General features: G+C 64.5%; 1 long non-coding RNA gene and 3 other non-coding genes across 4 annotated transcripts; all 4 read right to left on the bottom strand.

The window, feature by feature from the left end:
• Nucleotides 1–1,309: 1,309 nt before the first annotated feature.
• MIR24-2 (microRNA mir-24-2) lies at nt 1,310–1,371 on the bottom strand. Its single transcript, NR_049271.1, has one exon. It is a non-coding gene; the product is annotated as a microRNA mir-24-2 (primary transcript).
• Nucleotides 1,372–1,439: 68 nt separating this feature from the next.
• On the bottom strand, nt 1,440–1,499 carry MIR27A (microRNA mir-27a). The gene has a single exon (NR_049270.1). It is a non-coding gene; the product is annotated as a microRNA mir-27a (primary transcript).
• Nucleotides 1,500–1,668: 169 nt separating this feature from the next.
• On the bottom strand, nt 1,669–1,720 carry MIR23A (microRNA mir-23a). The gene has a single exon (NR_049269.1). It is a non-coding gene; the product is annotated as a microRNA mir-23a (primary transcript).
• A 7,539-nt stretch (nt 1,721–9,259) lies between these two features.
• Nucleotides 9,260–10,744, bottom strand: LOC111091210. The gene is made up of 2 exons (XR_005374460.1): nt 10,404–10,744; nt 9,260–9,507 (listed from the first exon to the last, which is right to left on the bottom strand). It is a non-coding gene; the product is annotated as an uncharacterized LOC111091210 (long non-coding RNA).
• Between the last annotated feature and the right edge of the window lie 812 nt (nt 10,745–11,556).

Here is an 11,556-nt window from a genome sequence, read left to right as displayed (position 1 = left end):
AACGTCCCCCTTGGGCCTAGGGATTCTCTCGGGACACAGGCACAGCTCGAACCCAAGTTCCCTGCCAGAATTCTCAGATACCAGCACCCCGAGCTGTCCCTTGAGTCTCAGCCACCCCCAGCTATCCCTAGCTCAACATCCTCAGGTCCCAGCCATCTCTGAATGCCCAGCGTTTCCCTCAGGGTCACCCTCGACTGCCACCACTGCCAGGTTGGGTTGGGTTCAATCCCCCTCAGCCCTGGGCTTGGGACATTCCTCATATGGCCTCTGTCTGGGGTCCTTCCCAGAACAGTGCTACCTGTCATTGCATCTGCCCTGAAAGTAAGGATTTCCCTCAGGGTCACCTTTCCAGCCTTCTCTGCCCACATGACTAAACGGTGGCCTTCCTCAGAACACCAGACAGGGATGAGGATCTGTGAGGTCAGAAGGTCAGGCTGCAGAACAGTAAAATGAGGACCACCCACCCTCCCCACCCAAAACGGGGATGGGAGGAAGGAGTAAACCATAAACTACCAGACCTTCAGGAATGAGGCAGGGAGCAGCTTTTATTTAACTGGACAACAGGAGCCACACACAATACAGACCCTGCCCCAAGCTTGTGTCTGTCCCCACCCTGGGTGGGCCACCCCTGACAGCCTAGGAGGCTTCTTTCTGCTTCCCCAGTCTCCCTCTAAAAAGAGCCCATCCCATCTGACATGGGACAGAGCCTCAACTCTTAGACACCCCAGGATGTGATTTGTGTCTTTTCTGGGCCCACAGGGACCTTGCTCCCTGCCCTACGTGCCAGGAGCACGTCACAGCTCCAACCCCCAAGTTAGGAAGCTGCTGGGCTCGGGGAGAAGGGGCCAGGCACACTCAGGTCAGGCCAGCCTGGTTCCGGAAGCTGGAGTTGGCATTTAACGGTCTGGGGGCCAAGGCAGCTTCCTCTTGGGTAACTGGCTGCCAGGAAGCTATAGGCCTGGCCCATGCCCCACCAGGCCTGGGGGAGAGAGTGCCAAGGCTCCAGGCTGGGAGGTCTATCTGGGGGATGGGGGGTTGGGTGGGGGCAGATACAGCTGATTTTCCTTTCCCATGGAAGGGCCAACCACCCACCTGTATATTCTGCCCAGGGTAGATCCAGGGATAGGTAGGACTGCACAGGGGTGGAAGGCTGCAGCAGACAGCCGGGCCCTCCTACCCCATCCCAAGCTACGTCCCTCCCCGCAAGTCCCACCTCCAGACACAGATCTGGGTCAGGGTCCTCATCGTTCCCCCAGGCAGCAGCCCACCCAAGGAAGGCCGGCGCCACAGGCTCCGAGGGGGCTCGACTCCTGTTCCTGCTGAACTGAGCCAGTCTGCACAAATCAACTGTGTTTCAGCTCAGTAGGCACGGGAGGCAGAGCCCAGGGAGGCCCAGACAGGCGCAGCGGCAGAGCCAGAGGAGGCGGGGTCCCGGGGGGCGGAACTTAGCCACTGTGAACACGACTTGGTGTGGACTCTGCTCACAAGCAGCTAAGCCCTGCTCCCCAGGCCAGACGAAGACAGCAGGGGCCTCTCTGCCATCCACCCCCACCCCAGCCTCAACCCCATCCCCAGGCAGTGTCCTCAGCAGTGGCGGCAGCAGTGGTGGTGGTGGTGGTGGTGGTGGTGGTGGTGGCAGCCCCAGAGGCAGGGCTCAGGGTCGGTTGGAAATCCCTGGCAATGTGATTTGTGACAGGCAGCAAATCCCATCCCCAGGAACCCCAGCCGGCCATGGCACAGGGGTGGGGGGGCACCGGGTGGGGCCAGCAGCTGGCACCTGGGGGAGAGAGAGAGAGCAAAGGAGGTAATGAGATTTGAAGACATCTGTCCTCCAGGTCCCCTGCCTGCCACTGCCCACTGAGGGAAGCTCTTCTCCAGAACCACACGCAGGGAACGCTGTACCACCAGACTGGACGTCCCCGACACGGCCACGCGCTCAGTCCCAGGCCCAAAGACGTAGAGATGCCCAAAGGATCCCTTTGGGCTAAGGAGGCTGCAGGGACTCCCAGAGCCAGGTCCCCCCCTTCCCCGCCACTAGCGAGCCCTGGGCGGGCTAAATGGGGCCATGAGGAGAGGAAGTCGAGGGGGTGGCGGGCAGGCGGGTGAGGAAGTGATCTCACCCCAGCTGGCGCCACTTCCTAGAAGCCTGAAGGGCAGGAGGAAACCACCAGGGCCTCCCCCCATGGCCTGGTCTCCTCAGTGGCCAGGCCTCAGCCTGCACCCCACCAGCGCGGACGCCAGCAGTGGGTGCCCCGCTCTTCCCTTGGGTACACGCAACTGCAGAGTATCAGACTGGGCTTAAGGTGCAAATCCCCACTCGGCCATCTCCCATATGCCTTCCAAGCCTCAGTTTCCCCCTCTGTAAGACAGAGCCAAGGGCCTCAACTGCTTATCACGGGGAGGTTTTGCCAAGAGTGTATGTGTCATTTAGCAAGTGCCCAGCGCCAGGACCACCTTCCAGAACTTCCAGGACTCAGTGCAAAATGCAACTGTGGGGCCCCTTCCCAAGCTAAGAACGTCAAGAGGCTGAAGCAGAGCATTAATCCAAGCTTCAGGTCCTTCTGAGCAGGAGAGACCCTGTGAGCTGCACATTACAAGGCCATGAAGCTGCTCCGTGTTCAGTAAATGGAGATCTCCGTAATGGTAAGAGCCCTGTGGCTAGGACACCCCAACTCTGAAGCCAGTTTGGGCAGATCTGAACCCTGGCTCTGTAGCTCTGTAGCTGGGCGACTCCTACAAAGTCACTCAGCCTCTCTGGGTCTCCCTTTCCTCGTTCGCAAAGCGGGGATAATGTCGTGGCAAGGATCTCAGAAGTGATACGTGTACTCAGGACGGGGCTACGCTGTCATCACACAGAAACAGAAAAGATGGTGGAAACGAAGACTCCGAACACTGGTGGGACCCCAGTGCCCAGAGCTGGTGGCGCCCACCACTGGGAGACAGGTGGAGCGAGGGGTCCCGCTCCATCCCCCGATCCCTCCCGTATACACACACACACAGACACTGGCCACCCGCTTTCCCATCAGGCTCCAGCCCAACCCTGTCCCCTCGGGGTCTGGGGGCACCAACCGGGAGCAGACAAGGCCCTGCAGGGCGGCCGGCCTCCCTGGGCCGCCTCCGGAAGTGAGACAGCACATTCGTGTCCCAGGGACGAGAACGGGAAGGGCGGCCATTTGGCCAGGCCCGTTTCCTGTGGGGTTTCCCCTGCACAGAGCCCCGGGCCGGGGCCAAGGCCACTCCCCATCCCCAAAGGCACAAAAGGCCCGGGTCTCTCATGGATGGGGCACCGCCACGCAGGTGCCCCGGAGCCAGGACCCCCGTTACCAATGGTGCGCCCCTCGGGCCCACAGGAGATGGTGTCCAGGGAAGGCCAAGTTCTTGGCAGCTGGAGGCGTGGGGAGAAGATGGGCCCCTGGGCCGGGGAGCAAAGCAGGCCCCAAGGCACACGGACGGATGGATGGATGCACGAGTGTGTGCCGGAGTGCGCTCTGCAGACAGGGCGTGGGGGCAGGAGACGCCGGCGGGAGTACTGCCCCCCCACCCCGTGCTCCGAGAATGAATCAGGGGCAGCTTCCGCCGGGGGCGCCACCACCACCGCCCCCAAGCCTGGTCCCCAAATACTTTCCACCCTCTCGGAGCAGCTGGGATCGGAAAATACCAAGGGCTGCAGGCCCCGCCCTGCCCGCCACCGCCCGCCCTCCCAGCCTGTCACTAACGCTTTGCCTAATGGGCCCAGACTCTCCGCAGAGGCTCCCCGGGCCGGGCCCAGCGCCAGCCGCCAACCTGGGCCGCCCAGCCAAGTGCCGCCTGACCACCAGCCCCCCCAGTCCGCTACCCCAGCCCCAACACAGCGACCGTAACGACCGTCCCCATGGGCGGCCCTCAGAGACTGGCACCTGGGTGGAGGCAAGAGCTGGACGGTGGCAAGTGGGTGGGCCCCCCGCTGCCCACCCGGGGCTGGGGGGGAGGGGGAGACAGGCCCAGGAAGGGGTGAGTAAGTGAGCACTGAATCACTTGTTATAAATAGGGGAACCAGGCAAGTCACATCCCAGCCCCCATTGCGCCCAGCCACACCACACCAAACTCCAGCCCCTGCTTTCGACTTTAATCCCCATAGGGTCAGCCATAGAATTCCCAGGGGCCCCCTAACAGCCACACGGAGAGCCCTCCACCGACGGGCACCCCCTTCTACCACGGCCACCTCTCGCCGCGTCCTCCCAGCTCCACGTCCTGGCCCTGGCCTGCGCGTTGGGGGGCTGCTGGCCTCAAGGCCTGGCGCTGGCTTCTGGGTCCCGTCCCCCTTCCTTTAGCGCCCCCCCACATTCCCAAGCCCAAGGCTCAGGGCCCCCAGGATCGCCAAGGCATTCTAAGGGTGTGGGTGACCACAGTCCTGGCTGGTGATGCCAGACCCAGGCCAGGGGAAGGCCAAGGGTCTTAGAGTCTCCGAAGTCAGCTTCGCGGCCGCTCGCCCCCCGGGGCCCCCATCCCAGACCACCCGCCCGCTCTGCCCAGGGCCACAGCTCAGTGACCACACCCAGGGTGGCGCCAGCACCAGCACCCTGGGGCAAGGCGCCGCTCGAGCATGACTCAGCCGTGCCCAGCATGGCGGCGCCCTCCTCTGCGCAAGGGTTCCCACCCGCCCACGCCCACTGCCCTCCACGCCGTCCTTCCCAGGTGAGCAGCCCTCCGCAGACACACCTCCTCGTGCACCCAGGACACCCGAAGGCAGGAGACACGGTGCCCACAGTGCCCCAGAAGGCAAGGGCCCGCCCCGGGGAGGCGAGGTACGCCGGCTCTCCGCTGCTTCCCGACGCTCCCCATTTACAGATGGAGAAACCGAGGCCCAGAGGAATTCGGAGCCAGGCCCAAGGTCATGCAGCAAATCTAAGGAGAAGCCAGGTCTGCTCCTGGCAGAAAGTGTATCCACCGTAAGGAGGGGCCGGCCGGCCAGCAGCCCAGTGAGGGCGGCCAGAGGGGGGCCGCTCAAGACCACCAGGGCTCCGGGGGGCACCCCTCACCGCGCGCACACCCTCCGCCAGCTCCCCCAGGTGAAGGGCACACTCTGAAAAACGCCTTAAGATCTATCAAAGCGCCACCTGGGCCCCTAGCAAGCGGGTCGCCCCAACTGTACCCACCCTGAGCGTAGGGCCAGATACCCCGGGACGGCAGCCGGGACAGGGATCTGCCTAGCACGCGCAGAACATCTGGCCTCCACTTACAACAGGCAGGGGTGGGTACGGGGGTCCCCGCGAGGACCCCCGGAGCATCCGCCTCGGCTCTCTCCAGTGAGCAAGGGTCTGCGGAGACTTGGAGGCCGGGCCAGCACCGACAGGCCCGACCCCCCCGGACACGCCCTGTCACGCCTGTGCTCCGCGTGCCAGCCCTGGGCCAGGCCGGCAGCTATTTTAGGGCCCCCTCTTAGGCCCACAGACGAGGCCTGCCAGTTGGGGTCTTGAAGGAGCTCCCAGAGGACATCCCGCAAGGGCAGAGGGCGATGGGTGCCCTTCTGGGAGCCAGGACAGAGCTGGCACCAGGCCCTGGGGCCCGTGCCTTCCCAGGACGGCGGTGGCGTGTGAACACATGCGCACGGGCTGGCCCGGGCAGGGTGCGTGGGCGAGCGGACAGGGTGTGTCCCACATCACCTCGCCTCTCTAAGCCGGGGCACCTGTTGGGTACTGCCCTCCAGCTCCGGCTGGCATGGGCAGGGCTGCCAGAGGACACCCTTCATGCCAGGAGTCCCGCACCGCCCCCCCCAGCCCTACACGCATACACCAGCCGCATACACCAGGCGTCAGGAGTCAGGAGTCAGGAGTGGGCAGCTGGTTAGGGCTGGGGCAGGGAGGGGGCGGTGACACAGAGCCAGCTACACTTTCAAGGCATTCAGGAGGCCATGGGGCCTGGCTGGGCCTGGCTGGGCGGGATAGGCAAGTCAGTGTAGGGCTGGGGGCTTTGGTGGCAGTCAAGTCCAGTGCTGGGGTCAGAGGTCAGTGCCGGCGAGAATGCAAAGTTCAGGTTTTTAGTCTGGGCCCTTCCACCCTCCTGCAGCCCAAGGGCACGAGGACCGCAGCTACTCCCAGGAATCTCAGCTACTCCCAGGAATCTCCCAAACCCGGCCCCCTTTCTAAGCAACCCGGAATGAGCTCTTCGGTCCTGGGCCAGAAGGAACCATGAGGGAGGAGAGGGGTCCCCCAGTCTCCACCAAGCTGGGGCTAGCTGCTGGGCCCCCACTCGATCTCCTCACTGGAAGGCCTCCCCTCCACTCATTGGCTGACATGTCGAGAAGTTGAACCACTGGGTCACCCGCCATCCATGGAACTCGGGGAGACCCCTGCACCCACTCCTCCTGCCCCATCCCCACCAAAGGCGAGACAGGCACCCCAGGAGCCCAGACACCGTGTATCCATCCCTCCTAACCCCAAGCCGGGCATATGCCCTCCCCCTTCCCACCCTGCCCACCTTGACCCGCCCCAGTCTCTGGGGGACCCGCCCTCCCCGCCAGCTCTCATGGGTCTCGGGGTCTCCGGTGGGGGGAGTGGCTAGGGGTCCCCAGTGGGCCCCCGGGGAGGGGGTGAAGGTTGGGCCGCCCTTCCCCCGCTCCGTAGGGGGCGCCCCGGGGCTCTGCCGCCGCCGCCAGATGCACGATCCCCGCTGCCCCCCCAGCCGCCGCCGGCGGGGCGGCGCCCACCCCCTCGCAGAGGGCCGCGGACCCGCCGGGCGCACCCCCACTCCGCCCACGAGTCCGGCGCGGAAAAGTTGCCGCCGCCGCCGCGGCGCCGCCGCCTCCCTCCCGGTTCCCTCCCGACTCACCCGCGGGGGAGGGGAGCGGCGCTCGGGGCTCCGGCCGCCGCCCCGGGCCCGATGGCAGAGACGCGGGCGGGCGGCGGGCCCGGGACGGGCCGGGGTCGGTCGCCGGCCGCGCTCCATCCCACTCACTGGCCGGCCCGCCGCGGGGCCGAATCGCTTTTAAAACCTTCCCGTCTCCTCCCCTCGGCCGGACAGGGGGCGGGCGCGGGGCGGGGCGGGCGCCGCCGTCATGTGCCCCCGGAGCCGGTCCGCCCCCACTTTCTCTCTCCGTCCCCCAACTCAGCCCCAACTTTCTCCCTCCTTGTCCCGACTCTACCTGGGGCCCCCGAACCCAGCCTGGCCTCCCCCTGCCGGTCCTGGGCCCTGGAAGCAGCCCCAGATTTTAAGCGAAGGCTCTCCCTGCGCGGGGAAGGACAGAAGCAGGGGGCTTAATCCCCCCCTCGCACCCCCAAACCCCTCTTGGCAAAGCCCTGCGCAAGGGCAAGAAGAGGAACCCAGGGGCCCTCGTCCCGGGCGAGGGAGATGAGGGGTGGGAGGCCCGGCACCTGACCAGGCCCTACGGGGACTGTACCCTTCCCTGGGAGGGCAGGGGCCTGGGTGTTCTGGGTTCCTGCCCGACACCCATCCCCACTTCCTGCAATTCTTCCCCCCATGCCTTCCTCAACCCCAGGAAGTCCCTCCTTTTATCCCACCCAACCCTCTCCTGCTGCCATTGAAGACTCTGACCCCAGTCCAGGTGGTCCCTGGAGCAAGGTTCCCCCCCCCCCCCACTCTGGCTTCCCAGCATCCCCACCCCCCACCTACCCAGAGGCTCTGGGAAACTCCCCAGCTCCTGGAGTATCCCTGGGATAGAGTCCCTCCCTGGATCCCTCCCTACTTCCCTGCCTGCGTCTTTCCCACCACATCCTCCACAGACCTCCCCTCCACCCGGAGAAACACGGCTGCATTGTTCCCCAGGACGGGGCCCTGCCTTGGGGCCTGGCCTTGTGCCCAGGTGGGGGGCCAGGAACAAAACTAAGCAAAGGAGGGGCGGGGTGCCCTCTGCCGCCAAGACAGCCTCCTTGGGCATGCCTGACTGCCACTTTGCCCTCTACAAGATGGGACAGGAGCTGATGGCTGCCAGACCACCGCCGCAGCCGCCGCCACCACCAGCACCAGCACCAGCACCACCACTACCTCTGCGGGTGGGGTTCTGGGGCCAAAGGACCCTTCTCAGACCCATGTGAGCATTGCTTTGGGGGAACATTTTTCTCTGCCCACTCCTAACATTTCTGACATCATATATTTGGGATTGGGGGCCACATTCTTCACCATCCTGGGAAGTAAGAGTAATGCTGGGGCGTGGGGAACCTAGCAGCAGGCCCAGGCAGGGGACCAGAGGGGGCTGGTTGGATGCCTCTGGGTCACCTCGCACCCTAGAATTCCTCCAGAGTCCTCCATTTCCTCAGTTCAGCTCAGCAGACTCCCACCTTGGATCTTAGTGGGAATGGGGAGAGGCAGGTGGAAGCCACACCTAGCTCCCATCCCATGGGACCCAGCCTGGGGGGTTTCTGGGTCTTTCTTCTCTGTGGGGCCCAAGGGGCAGGCTGGCCCAAGTTGCAGGATCTGGCAGGTTGGGGCAGGAGGGGGCAGAGCAGCCTGTGGGGCCCTGGGGGAAGATTTGGGGTGGCACAGAATTCCCCAACTCAGGGCGGGTCCCAGAGAGGGGTGGGGCACTTGCCACATGGCCTCCTGAGCAGCTACAAACAGGGGAATGGAGTTCTCGGGGGTCCAGGGTCTCCCTGTGGAGACACACGCACAGGCCCGTCTTTGTAGAAATAGAAAGTGACCAAATGACAACAGCGCACCCCGTCCAGACTGCGCCTCCAGAACGCTTCCTTCAGACCCCAGAACAACGCCTCCCATCCAGAACCATCCCTCTCCTGTCAGTAGTCCAGTTGGGCACAAATTTAGGAGAAATGCCTCCTCCACGCTGTTCTCCAGGGATACCTGTGCCAAAGCCCCGTATGAGCCATTACCTGTACATGGCTCAGACCACCCCCAGCTCACCAAGCATCCCTCAGCACAAGCTTGACGGGACCTCCCAGTGCCACCAGCCCTCCCCCTGGGTCCCTCTGACATTTGCCCCACATGCCCTGGACCTGGGGCTGGCCAATTTACCCAGGGATAGCAGCCAACAGGGATAGGAGCTCTCCAAACTGGCCAACCGATCCTTTGTCATGACAGGGAGGGGTAGGGGGACAGCGCCAGGGTGAGGCCAGGTTAAGTGGTCAAGTGGCACAGGGATCAAACACACGCCCATTTGTTTATTCTTCCAACATTCATTGAGTGCCTGCTGTGTGCCAGGCACTGTTCTGGGCGCTGGGGATACAGCACAGAGCAAGCTAGAAAAAAAAAAAAAATTTGCCTCTTGGGACTAACATCTGGAGAGGAAACAAACACACAGAAACAGATAGTAAGTATAAACATAGACTGTGTTGTTGGGTGATAGGTGCTAACGGAGAACAGAAGGGGGCAAAGGAGATGAGGATGGAGCGGGTGGGGGCCAGGTCAGGAAAGGCTACATGACAAGGAGGTGACATTTGAACAAAGACTTGTAGGAAGTGAAGGAGAAGGCATGCAGACTTCTGGAGGAAAAGTCCAGGTAGAGGGAACAGCCAGTGCAAAGGTCCCGAGGCAGGGAGCAGGGACCTGCTGGGGTATCTGAGAAAAAATGAGGACACCAGCGTGATGGAGGGAGGAGAGGAGCAGAGTAGAAGAACTGAGTTTCAGGGGCAGCCCGGGTGGCTCAGTGGTTTAGCACCTGCCTTCAGCCCAGGGCGTGATCCTGGAGACCTGGGATCGAGTCCCACATCGGACTCCCTGCAGGGAGCCTGCTTCTCCCTCTGCCTTGTCTGTGCCTCTCTCTGTCTCTGTGTCTCTCATGAATAAATACATAAAATATTAAAAAAAAAAAAAAGAACTGAGTTTCAAATCCTTGCTCCCCGACTTTCTAGCTGAATATCTTTGGCCAAGTGATCACACCTCCCTGAACCTCAGTTTATCTCAAAAACCCGCAGTTTGCAGTTGTCACAAGGCTCTGAGATGAGATGAGAAATGTCCTGGCCTAAGGCCTGGGGTGGGGTAAAAGTTGGATAAGCGTGTGCGCAGAGGTGTACCAGGTCTAGGCAGTCGTGTAGGCCTGGGATGGGGGTGCTGGGTCAAGGGACCCTGTCAGACCCAGCCGCCCCGTAGGTCACCCCAGCTCACACGCAGGGCTGCCTGCCGGGCCCCATGGCAACGCTGCACACAGAGACATCAAACAGGCCCTGCCGAGGAAGTCCCACGTCACTGTGGTTAGGGTGGCTCCTCCCAGCCCAGCCCCCCTGGCGCGTGTGCTCCTCCTTGCCAGTCAGGGCCCCTGCCTCCCATCGCCCTGGTGACAGACAGTGTTATGGAGTGAGCAGGGATCCCACCACCTGCCCCCTCCCTGGGGCTCCGGCCGATCCCCACATCCGGGGAAGGACATTATGAGGTGGCCCCAGTCCCTGGCGGCTAACACTTCCATGCAGCCACCCTGGACCCCAGTGGGAGCACCAGGAAAGCCCTTGCCTACCCACCTAGGTTCCGGACAAGCAGAGGCTCCGGGGACCTGCGGGGACCCCCCAGCCTGGCACCCGAAATCCCTAGGGCAGGGTCTGGGCGTTGCTCAGGGGCACTGGAGGGGTGAGTCAGACAGGAATAGCCCCCAGGCCTGGCCCAGCCCCCACCCGGGGACTGACTCACCACCCACCCAGCACCGGATGACATCAGGGCCTGGCCGGCCACCCTCACTTGGCACCGTGCCAGAATGGGGGCGCCCAGGAGGTGTCACATCTGGCTGCCTTCTCCCCTCCGACCGGGGCCTGGCAGGCTCAGGGTTAAGGAGGGGCCCTCCGGGGGTCTCCCCCCCCCCGTCATCCCATCCCCCCCTTTCCCGGGGATTTCGGGCCCCAGCCCCTCTGACGTCACTGGGGGTTGCTATGGCAACTGGCCCGAAGTTCCCAAATAAAATCACCGCGGGCGGGTTAAGTTTCCTAGGAGGCAGCCGACCGGTAAACAATGGCGGTGGCAGGCGGGGCCCACGGGGGGCCGTCTCCCCCTCCCGCCCCGCACTCCGCGGGGACCCGGGGTCCCCCGCCCGGGACCCGCGAGCCCCGAGGGCACCGGCGCCCGGATGGGGGCCCCGCGAGGCCACGACCCGGAGGATGGGGGGGGATTGGGGGCCTCGGGGGCCTCGGCCGCGAGGCTAGGGCGGCGGGGAACAAAGGGGGGACCTGAGGCCTGGGAGCCGCCCTCCGCGCCCCCCGCCTCCCCTCCCCCGACCCCGGCCGGCCGCCAGTCCAGCTGTGGCTGCTCCCAGCTGCCTGGCTCCCCACATCTGGCGGGCCGCGCGCTCACTTCCTGTCGCCCCGGCCGCCTGGAGGGAGGTAAAAATAACCCTCCCCCTCCCCCTGCCGGCGGCGCAGACGGCGGATCCTCCCGGCCCGGAGGAGGGCGAGGCCGAGCCGCAGCGGGGAGAGGAGCCCCCCTGAGGCCGCCCGCCGTCCCTCCCACTGCCTCGGTGTCCTGGGAGGAGGGGCGCGAGGCGGGGGTGGGGGTGGCGCAGATCCCGGCGGCGGGACGGGGCCGCCAGAAACCCGAGGGGCCCGGCCCGGCCCCCCGCCGCGTGGAGGAGGAGGCGTGCCAGCCCCGACCCGCTGCGGGGACTGCAGCCCACGCGTCTGGGTGCCA

Source organism: Canis lupus, chromosome 20, assembly GCF_011100685.1.
Source record: "Canis lupus familiaris isolate Mischka breed German Shepherd chromosome 20, alternate assembly UU_Cfam_GSD_1.0, whole genome shotgun sequence".
Taxonomy (NCBI): Eukaryota; Metazoa; Chordata; class Mammalia; order Carnivora; family Canidae; genus Canis; species Canis lupus.
This window is presented reverse-complemented; position numbering and strand designations above follow the sequence as displayed.